This window comes from Pinus tabuliformis, chromosome 9 (genome assembly GCF_031772625.1).
Source record: "Pinus tabuliformis cultivar Carrire ecotype Pingquan chromosome 9, CPIR1, whole genome shotgun sequence".
Lineage (NCBI taxonomy): Eukaryota > Viridiplantae > Streptophyta > Pinopsida > Pinales > Pinaceae > Pinus > Pinus tabuliformis.
Genome location: NC_142307.1, coordinates 1,700,285,088 through 1,700,293,978, shown reverse-complemented (window position 1 = coordinate 1,700,293,978; position 8,891 = coordinate 1,700,285,088). Strand labels below are relative to the sequence as shown.

The following is an 8,891-nucleotide window of genomic DNA, read 5'->3' as shown; positions in this document are numbered from 1 at the left end:
ATTATAATGACTGAGTAATTATCGTCTTTCACATATTTTTTTTTGTTATTCAAACTATTTTAGAAGGAAATTCCTTGAATTTCAAATATATAGATTCATCTATTACAGCTAAAGGTGGATTTTATTATGTTAAACAATGCTTTAATTTTATTTTTTTTTCCCAAATTAAGTGAGGATTGAGATTCTAAAGTTATAGAAATGTTAATTATGGGTCTATCTATTGAAACAGAGTGGGAATAGTATGGGAATGGGTAAATGAATAATTGAAATTTTCCATTAGGAAAATAGGTAAAGATTAAGATTATGCAGGACTTTCAACATGCGGAAACAAAGATAAACTATTACTAATTTTATCGTTAACTTAAATGTGAGAATTCAAACTCTATTGTTAATTATAACAATTTTTATTTTTATTTAATTTATCTGGTTAAGAGACTTTAAGAAGATGAATAATAAGAAAAAGATAATTGTGTGGATTAAAATGATTTCCACATTGTTTTTAGCACCAATGAATATTTATAAATTGAGCTATGCATCATCGTAGTTAAGATTATTTTTTCTATTATCACCTATCTTTTTTTCATTTGTGATATCTACACAAATTTGTTAAGGTACATCATCAAACAACATGTTTTTCCCCTATTTGAAATACTAAGAGGGTGGGTGAATCAATATTTCTTACTTTTTTTTTTTAATTGTTCTGGTGATTGCCAACAACCTATATAGATATGTATATCTATACACAGAACACAAAAATCAACAGCTGAATTTAATGCTTTTATTAAAACTCAAGACAGTGCAAAGAAATAAATACAATATAAGTATAAATCTAATTGTGAATGGTTGCCAAGCTCCAACTTGGACTTCAGTGAGGCTCCAACCTCCAGAGCACCAACTCTGTTTTGTAGTGGTTCTGCACTTAGGAGCACCTACCCCAATGACTTCAGTCCTATTTAGTTCTGAGGCTCCAACCTCTTGAAGTCCAACCCAACCTTGGTATAAATAGGTATGTTGTTGCACTCTATTCAGCTAAGGTTGTCTCACTCCTGCTCTCCTGCCTCTGTTGCTTCTGCTGCCTCTACAGCCTCCACTACTTTTTCTGCCTCTTTTGCCTCTAGTGCTTCTAATATCTCACCCTCAGGTTCTTTACCACCATAACCGCACCAACAATTCTTTGTTTCTACTATTTTATACATTCCCATGCCTTTGTCAATTCGTTTTCACTTACACCATCTCTTAGGCTTCCTCCTCAGTCACTGTCATTTCCTTTGAATCGCTTGATCTTTAAGCTTCCCTCTCTTCAGCAGCAGCAACCGTCAAATCATTGAACTGCTATGATTTTCCCATTATTATTTCAACCTTTGCTTTTTGGATGGGACGACCTCTTGATTCATCTCTCATATCAATGGTAGATGTTGAGATTTTCTTTTCTACAGCTAGACCATTTTTCTTCAATATCTCAGCAACAATAACCATTGTGGCAGTGTCCATTCCTAAAGCAGATAGCTCCACTTCTTCATGCTACTGCATATACCTCTTAGCGAGGTTGACATAGAAGAACAGCGGCTTCTTGGTATTGGAGAGTTGAATCCTGTTTTTCTTGTGAACATCATTCAAATCCATGTTTCCGACTCACTCAATGATTTCTTCTACAACTATCGTTCTTCTGCTTTGCTCTTCAGGAAATTTTCTCCTCTTAATACCTCTGCGTTACTTCTCTGCCTCCACTGTTTTATTCCAAAAACCCACGTAATCGCGCCCATATTAGCCTCTGCCGCATTTGCAATCATAACCGTTGATCACCCCCATCCAACTATCCCTGCGTCGCTACGACCTTTTTCTTGCACATTAAACCTCGTGCATCTCCTCACCGTCCGATCAAACCCCGCCGCGATCAGACGGAAGTCTCACCTTTCCTTGTCGAAACCTGCATACGCATTAACCTGCGGGGGCGGCGGTTTTCATCTGCCACACGTCATATTTTGATTGGATCACAGGCCCTTGTACGTATACCACCAAACCCCAGTGGCTAGTGTGGGGAATATTGCTTACCGCCTACCTGTACGTCTCCCGCACATTATCGTCCGCGCATCTTTCACGTGCGACGACCATTAGATCCGCTGCTCTTTGATTCGATGGCTCACATTCACCTCTCAGCTATAGCAGGATCAACACCATATCCAGTTAAATGAGCCTGAGGATAATTAGTATGTTCTGCACGTTTTGCTTCCTCCTGATAGTGTAGCATATCTTCTCTCAGCAATTCCTCTCGGCGCATTTCTTCTTGACGCAGTTCCTCTCCACGTAATTCCTCTCTGCGCAGTTCCTCTCTGTGTAGTTCCTCTCTTAGGAGCTCCTCTCGACGTAGTTCCTCTTCTTCGGCTCTGTCTTCTCCTCTCGTCTCTATCTGCTCCTCGAATATTTCCATATTGACATCAATAACAATCTGTGTCCAACAATCTCCCCCTTTGTTATTGATGGCAATATTCTTCTGCTTTTCCCCCTTTAACATCAATGGCAAAGGGATGCACATGGACTCCCCCTGTCAAACCGCTCCCCCTGTCCTGGTACATCTTTATGAATGAACTTGAGTGATGATAAAGAAATAACCCCCATCTTTTGACGTAGATGCTCGAATGCTTCTCGAGGAAGAGGTTTTGTGAAAATATCAGCTATCTGATCCTTAGTACTGATATATTCCAGGACGATGTTTTGTTCAGCTACTTGTTCATGGAGGAAATGATACTTTATTGGTATGTGTTTGGTTCTTGAGTGCATCACAGGATTTTTACTGAGACTGATAGCACTTGTGTTGTCACAATAGACGGAAATTGGTTGATCTGTACATATGTCAAGATCTTTTAGAGCTTCCTTCATCCATAGTATCTAAGAACAAAAGTCTGCTGCAGCAATATACTCAGCTTCGGCTATGGATAATGATATGGATGACTATTTTTTGCTGAGCCAAGATACCAAATAGTCTCCTAGGAAGAATGCATTTCCACTAGTGCTTTTCCAATCATCTATACTTCTAGCCCCATTAGCATCGGTGTATGTAGTTACAATCAGTGTTGAGTCCTTTATGTATCAAAGACCGAAATCAGAAGCTCCCTTCAGATATCTGAGAATTCTTTTTACAGCTAATAAATGGGATTGTTTGGGAGAAGATTGAAATCTTCCCACCACTCCTACTATTTGCATTATGTCTGGTTGTGTAGTTGCTAAGTATGGAAGGGCTCCAATCATTGACCTGTAATGAGTTGCATCTACTAGAGGGGAGTCATCATCTTTGCTTAGTTTGTAGTTTGTGGTCATAGGTGTGCTCATGGGTGCACAATCCTCCATTCCATATTTTTTGAGCATGTCTTTTAGATATTTGGTTTGAGATATACACAATCCTGCTCTAGTTTGAGATATTTGAAGTCCAAGGAAGTGGGACAGCTCTCCTATCATTGACATCTCAAACTCTTTTGACATGTTTAGAGAAAATTCATGGCTCATTTCATCAAAATTACTAGCAAAAATCAAATCATCGACATAAACAAGAGCAACTAGTAACTTACCTTGATCTGTCTTTATGTATAGATTGCTTCTAGCCACTCCCTTTTTGAAGCCTTATTGTTGTAGATAGTGATCCAGTCTTGCATACCAAGCTCTAGGAGCTTGTTTCAGCCCATATAAAGCCTTTTTCAACTTACAAACTAAGTCCTTTCCTGTTGTTAGATCAAAACTTTTGGCTGCTCCATGTATACTTCCTCCTTGAGTTCCCCATTTAGAAATGCCAATTTCACGTCCATTTGATAGATTTTGAATCCTTTTGAGCAAGCAAATGCCAAGAACATCACGATAGCTTCCATATGGGCCACTGGTGAAAATGTATCTTCAAAATCAATTCCTTCAATTTGTGAATAGCCTTTGCAGACAAGTTTTGCCTTGTTTCTGATAACCTGTCCTTCCTCATTCATTTTATTTTGAACGCTCATTTAGTTCCTATTATGTTTTTGTCCTTTGGACGAGGTACCAGCTCCCATGTCTTGTTCTTCTCAATTCGGGTCATTTCTTCTTCCATGGCTTTTACCCAATAAGGATCCTTACTTGCTTCTGCAAATGTTTCTGGTTCTATCATATATAGGAGGGAAATGACTTTTCTCTTGGGTGTAATTGTTATCCTTCTTCGGGTCTGCACACCTTCATCTTTATCGCCAATGATATGATCTTCTGGATGGTGTCTTTGGACATACTTCGTCTTAGAAGGGGTATTAGGTGGTTCTCTTTCCTCTTCTTCTTCTTCTTCTTCTTCCTCATCTATTTCTTCTCCTTTAGGTTCTTCTTCTTCAATGAGAAAGTCATCTTCATGTTCTTCAATTTCCTTTACTGGAAGATCTTCATCAACCTTTACATCAATGCTTTCCACTATTTTCTTCAGTCGATAATTGTAGCACTTGTAAGCCTTGCTCCGTGTAAAGTATCCAAGAAATATCCCTTCATCAACCCGAGAATCAAATGTTCCTGGTGAACAATCATTTATTTTTATGAAGCACTTGCCTCCAAAGATCTTGAAGTACTTCACCGAAGCAGGTCTTCCTTTCCATACCTCATAAGGAGTTTTATCACAATTTGGTCTTAATTGAGTTCGATTCAGTGTGTAGATAGCTATCCCTACTGCTTCTCTCCAGAATCTAGGTTGTAAGTCTACTGCTAATAGCATAGTTATTGCCATTTCTTGGACTGTTTGGTTTCCTCTTTCAGCTACCCCATTTTTCTGAGTTGTTCTGGCAACCGAGAATTCCCTTTTAATTCCATGAATATTACAGAACTCACTAAACTCGTTTGATGTGAATTCTCCTCCTTTGTCTATTCTAAGGCACTTAATTTTTGAATCTTTTTCATTTCTACAAGGGCTTTTAGATTCTTGAAACACTCAAAAGTTTCAGATTTATACTTTATGAAATATATCCACATCATTCTAGTATAATCATCAACAAATAACACAAAGTACCTTTCTCCTTGGAGTGCTTGATTTCTAGTTGGCCCACATACATCAGCATGAATGATCTCTAAGGGCTTCAATGTAGAGTGTTCCTTTGACTTGTGGTTGATTCTGGTCTACTTTCCATGTTGACTTGGACCACATACTACTTGATTTGTTTTTAACAGCCTTGGGATGTCTCGTACATCTTTCATCTTGCTGATATTGATCAGATTTTTGAAGCTTGTATGTCCAAGTTGCTTGTGCCACAACCAACTCTCATCTGTCTGACTCAGGTAGCATTTATTTTCTTAAATCTTGTTTAGAATGTAAATGTTGTCTGGTGTCCTCACCCCTTTTGCCACAAGTTTCCCTGAGGCAGAGTTCCTTATTTCACAGTCTTTGGTGCTGAAAACAACCTTATGTCCTTCATCATAGATTTGGCTGACACTCAAGAGGTTGTGTTTGAGTCCATCAACCAGCAGAGCATCTCGAGCTTTTCCTTTTCCATTGATTAGAGTAACTATTCCTTTTCCTGCAATTCTACGAGGTCCACCTCCGAAGGACACATTCCCTTCCTTTTTTCTCAGTGAGACAAACTTCCTTCTGTCTCTTGTCATGTGTCTGGAGCACGCACTATCTATAAACTATTGCCTTCCATTATTTTGAGCATATAGAGCCAGGCCGCATTTGTCCATGCTAGATTTCTTTCTACTCGTCTTTCTTCCTTTGAGTGGGTAGTCTTGTTCATAGTGTCCATTATTGTAGCAGAAAGAGCAAATCAAATCAAATTTGGTCAACGGATCAAATGAACTAAAGGTTTTGATTTGTCCCTGACTTTTGGGGGCATTTGAGTTGATTATTCTATCCTTTAGCTTTGTCTTTTCACTTCTGCGAGCCATACAATGTCTGGCTTTATGACCGAGGTTTTTACAGTGAAAGCAGTGTCCAAGAAAAATGGTTTTGTACTTGTTGAAGCAACCATGGTTTGAGTCAATTTCCTTCCTAGGAATTACTCCTCCCTCGTTCTTTGGATATGTGATGGGCCCTTGGTGGAGTACAGGTTTGTATTTGCTGTAGTGTCCATGATTCGACTCCACATTCTTCTTTGGAGTAATTCTCTCTTCATTCTTGGGATCCGGGATGCACTTTTCATCTTTTGGATTGCAGAAAAGTGCATCGGCATAGCTTTTTGCAATATGCTTAGTGCTTGAGGATTCTCCTTTGAAACCTATTCCAGACTTGTCATGTTGAGGTTTTTGATTTTTCAGAATAGTCTCAAGTATTTGAGAGCTTTTACAACCCTTTTTAATTTTCTACAACTCCTTTCTCAGAGACACTACTTCGGTCTTGCGTTCTTCACAGGTTTCTTCCTTTTCTTTAAGATTTGCTTCCAAGAGATCTTCTCTCCTTCTTATTTCCTCATTTTCCACTTTGAGAGAAATGATTTTGTTCTGTAGTTTCTCATTTTCTTCAATGCCACTTATTAACAATTCCTCTACATTTCCTTCCAACCCTGAGTCATCATCATCTGCGAGTGCCATGAATAATTCTTCTTGGATTTCATCATGATCGCTTTCCTCATCTGATTTCCTTTTGATGACCATAAACTCATCCTCATCAGACTCATCTTGCTTGGAGAGGAAGTTTTTCTTATTGAGCCCTTCCTTTTTATGTGCCATTCTTTTAGAATTTCCTTCATCATCACTGTCATGTTTATGAGGATGTTTTGTTGCATATTGACCTATTTTACCACATTTAAAATAGATAAGAGGATACTTGCCTTTAAGCTTAGATCCTTTCTTCAGCTTTCGTACAAATTGAGCCAATTCAGATTCCACATCTGACTCATCACTACACTCATTCCTTTCTTTCCCCTTCCTTGACCTTGAGGCCTTGAATGCTGCATCTTTGGAGCTCAAGCCACCTTTCCTCATTTCAGAGGCAGTGGGAATTCCATGCATTCATCCATTTTGAGGGTATCTAGATCCTTTGCTTCTTCTATGGCACTTATTTTGGATTCAAACCTATCTTGAAGAGACCTTAATACCTTTTGAACAATGGTACTTTCTTCAACTTTTTCATCCAATCCTTTCAGGGAATTTACCACTTAAACTACTTGGAGGAGGTATGCTACAATATCTTCTTCATCTTCCATCCTCAAACATTCAAATTATCTTATGTGAGTTTGAAGCTTTGCCTTTTTGACTTTTGAGTCTCCATCGTACAAGCCAACTAGCTTCTCCCACATTTCTTTGGCCAAGGTACAGTGCATGATTTTTGTAAACTTAGAATCAGTGATTCCACTAGTGATGGAGTTCATGGCCTTCGCATTTGCGATGTAGGCTTTCCTCTTGTCTTTGTCTGTTGGAAGGGTGGAAGTAGTTTTGTATTCATTTTGAACAAAATTCCAGACTTCAGGTCCAAGGGACATTAAGTAGTAAGTCATTATTTACTTCTAGAAACCAAAGTTAGTGCCATTGAACAAAGGAGGTCTTCCTGATGCTTCATGGTTTCTCATCATGGCTGAAGATCCTTCTTCAAGCTATTAGGCTGGTATGAAGAAGCCTGCTTTGATACCAATTGTTGGAAATACTGAGAGGGGGGCTGAATCAGTATTTCTTACTATTTTTATTTTTTTTAATTGTTCTAGTGATTGCCAACAATCTATATATATATATATATATATATATATATATATATATATATATATATATATATATATATATATATATGTATACACAGAACACAGAAATCAACAGCTGAATTTAATGCTTTTATTAAAACTCAAGGCAGTGTAAAGAAGTAAATACAATATAAGTATAAATCTAATTGTGAATAGTTTCCAAGCTCCAACTTGGACTTCAGTGAGGCTCCAACCTCCAGAGCACCAACTCTGTTTTGCAGTGATTCTGCACTTAGGAGCACCTACACCAATCACTTCTGTCTTATTCAGTTCTGAGGCTTCAACCTCTTGGGCTCCAACCCAACCTTGGTATAAACAAGTATGCTACTACACTCTATTCAGCTGAGGTTGTCTCACTCCTTCTCTACTACCTCTACCGCTTCTACTGCCTGTATAGCCTCTGCTGCTTTTTCTGCCTCTTTTGCCTCTGCTGCTTCTACTATCTCACCCTCGGGTTCTTCACCACCATAATTGCACCAACAATTCTCTGTTTCTACTGTTTTATACATTCCAATGCCTTTGTCCATTCGTTTCTGCTTACACCATCTCTTAGGCTTCCTCCTCAGCCGCTATCATTTCCTCTGACTCGCTTGATCTTTCAACTTCCCTCTCTTCAGTAGCAGCAGCCATCAAATCATTGAACTGCTCTGATTTTCCTAGTATTATTTTAACCTTTGCTTTCTGGATGGGACAGCCTCTTGATTCATCTCTCATATCAATGGTAGATGTTGATATTTTTTTTTCTACAGCTAGACCATTGTTCTTCAATATCTCAGCAAAAGTAACCACTGTGGCAATGGCCATTCCTAAAGCAAATAGCTCCACTTCTTAATGCTGTTGCATATACCTCTTGGCGAGGTTGACATAGAAGAAGAGCGGCTTCCTGGTATTGGAGACTTGAATCCTGTTTTTCTTGGGAAAATCATTCAGATCCATGTTTCCAACTCTCTCAATGATTTCTTCCATGGCCATCATTCCTCTGCTTTTCTCTTCAGGAAATTTTCCCCTCTTAATACCTCTGCGTTCTCCGCCTCCACAGTTTTATTCCAAAAAACCACGTAATCGCGCCCATATTAGCCTCTGCCACATTCGCAATCGCGGCCGTTGATCACCCTCATCCAATGGTTCCCATGTCACTACGACCTTTTACTTGCACATTAAACTTTGTGCATCTCCTCACCGTTCGATCAAACCCCACCGCGATCGGACGACAGTCACACCTTTCCTCGCCGAAAC

At 38.9% G+C, this 8,891-nt stretch overlaps 1 pseudogene; it reads right to left on the bottom strand.

Annotated features, from left to right (window-relative positions):
- Positions 1-8,204: 8,204 nt before the first annotated feature.
- On the bottom strand, positions 8,205-8,621 carry LOC149155428 (uncharacterized protein At2g34160 pseudogene; annotated as a pseudogene).
- Positions 8,622-8,891: the final 270 nt, after the last annotated feature.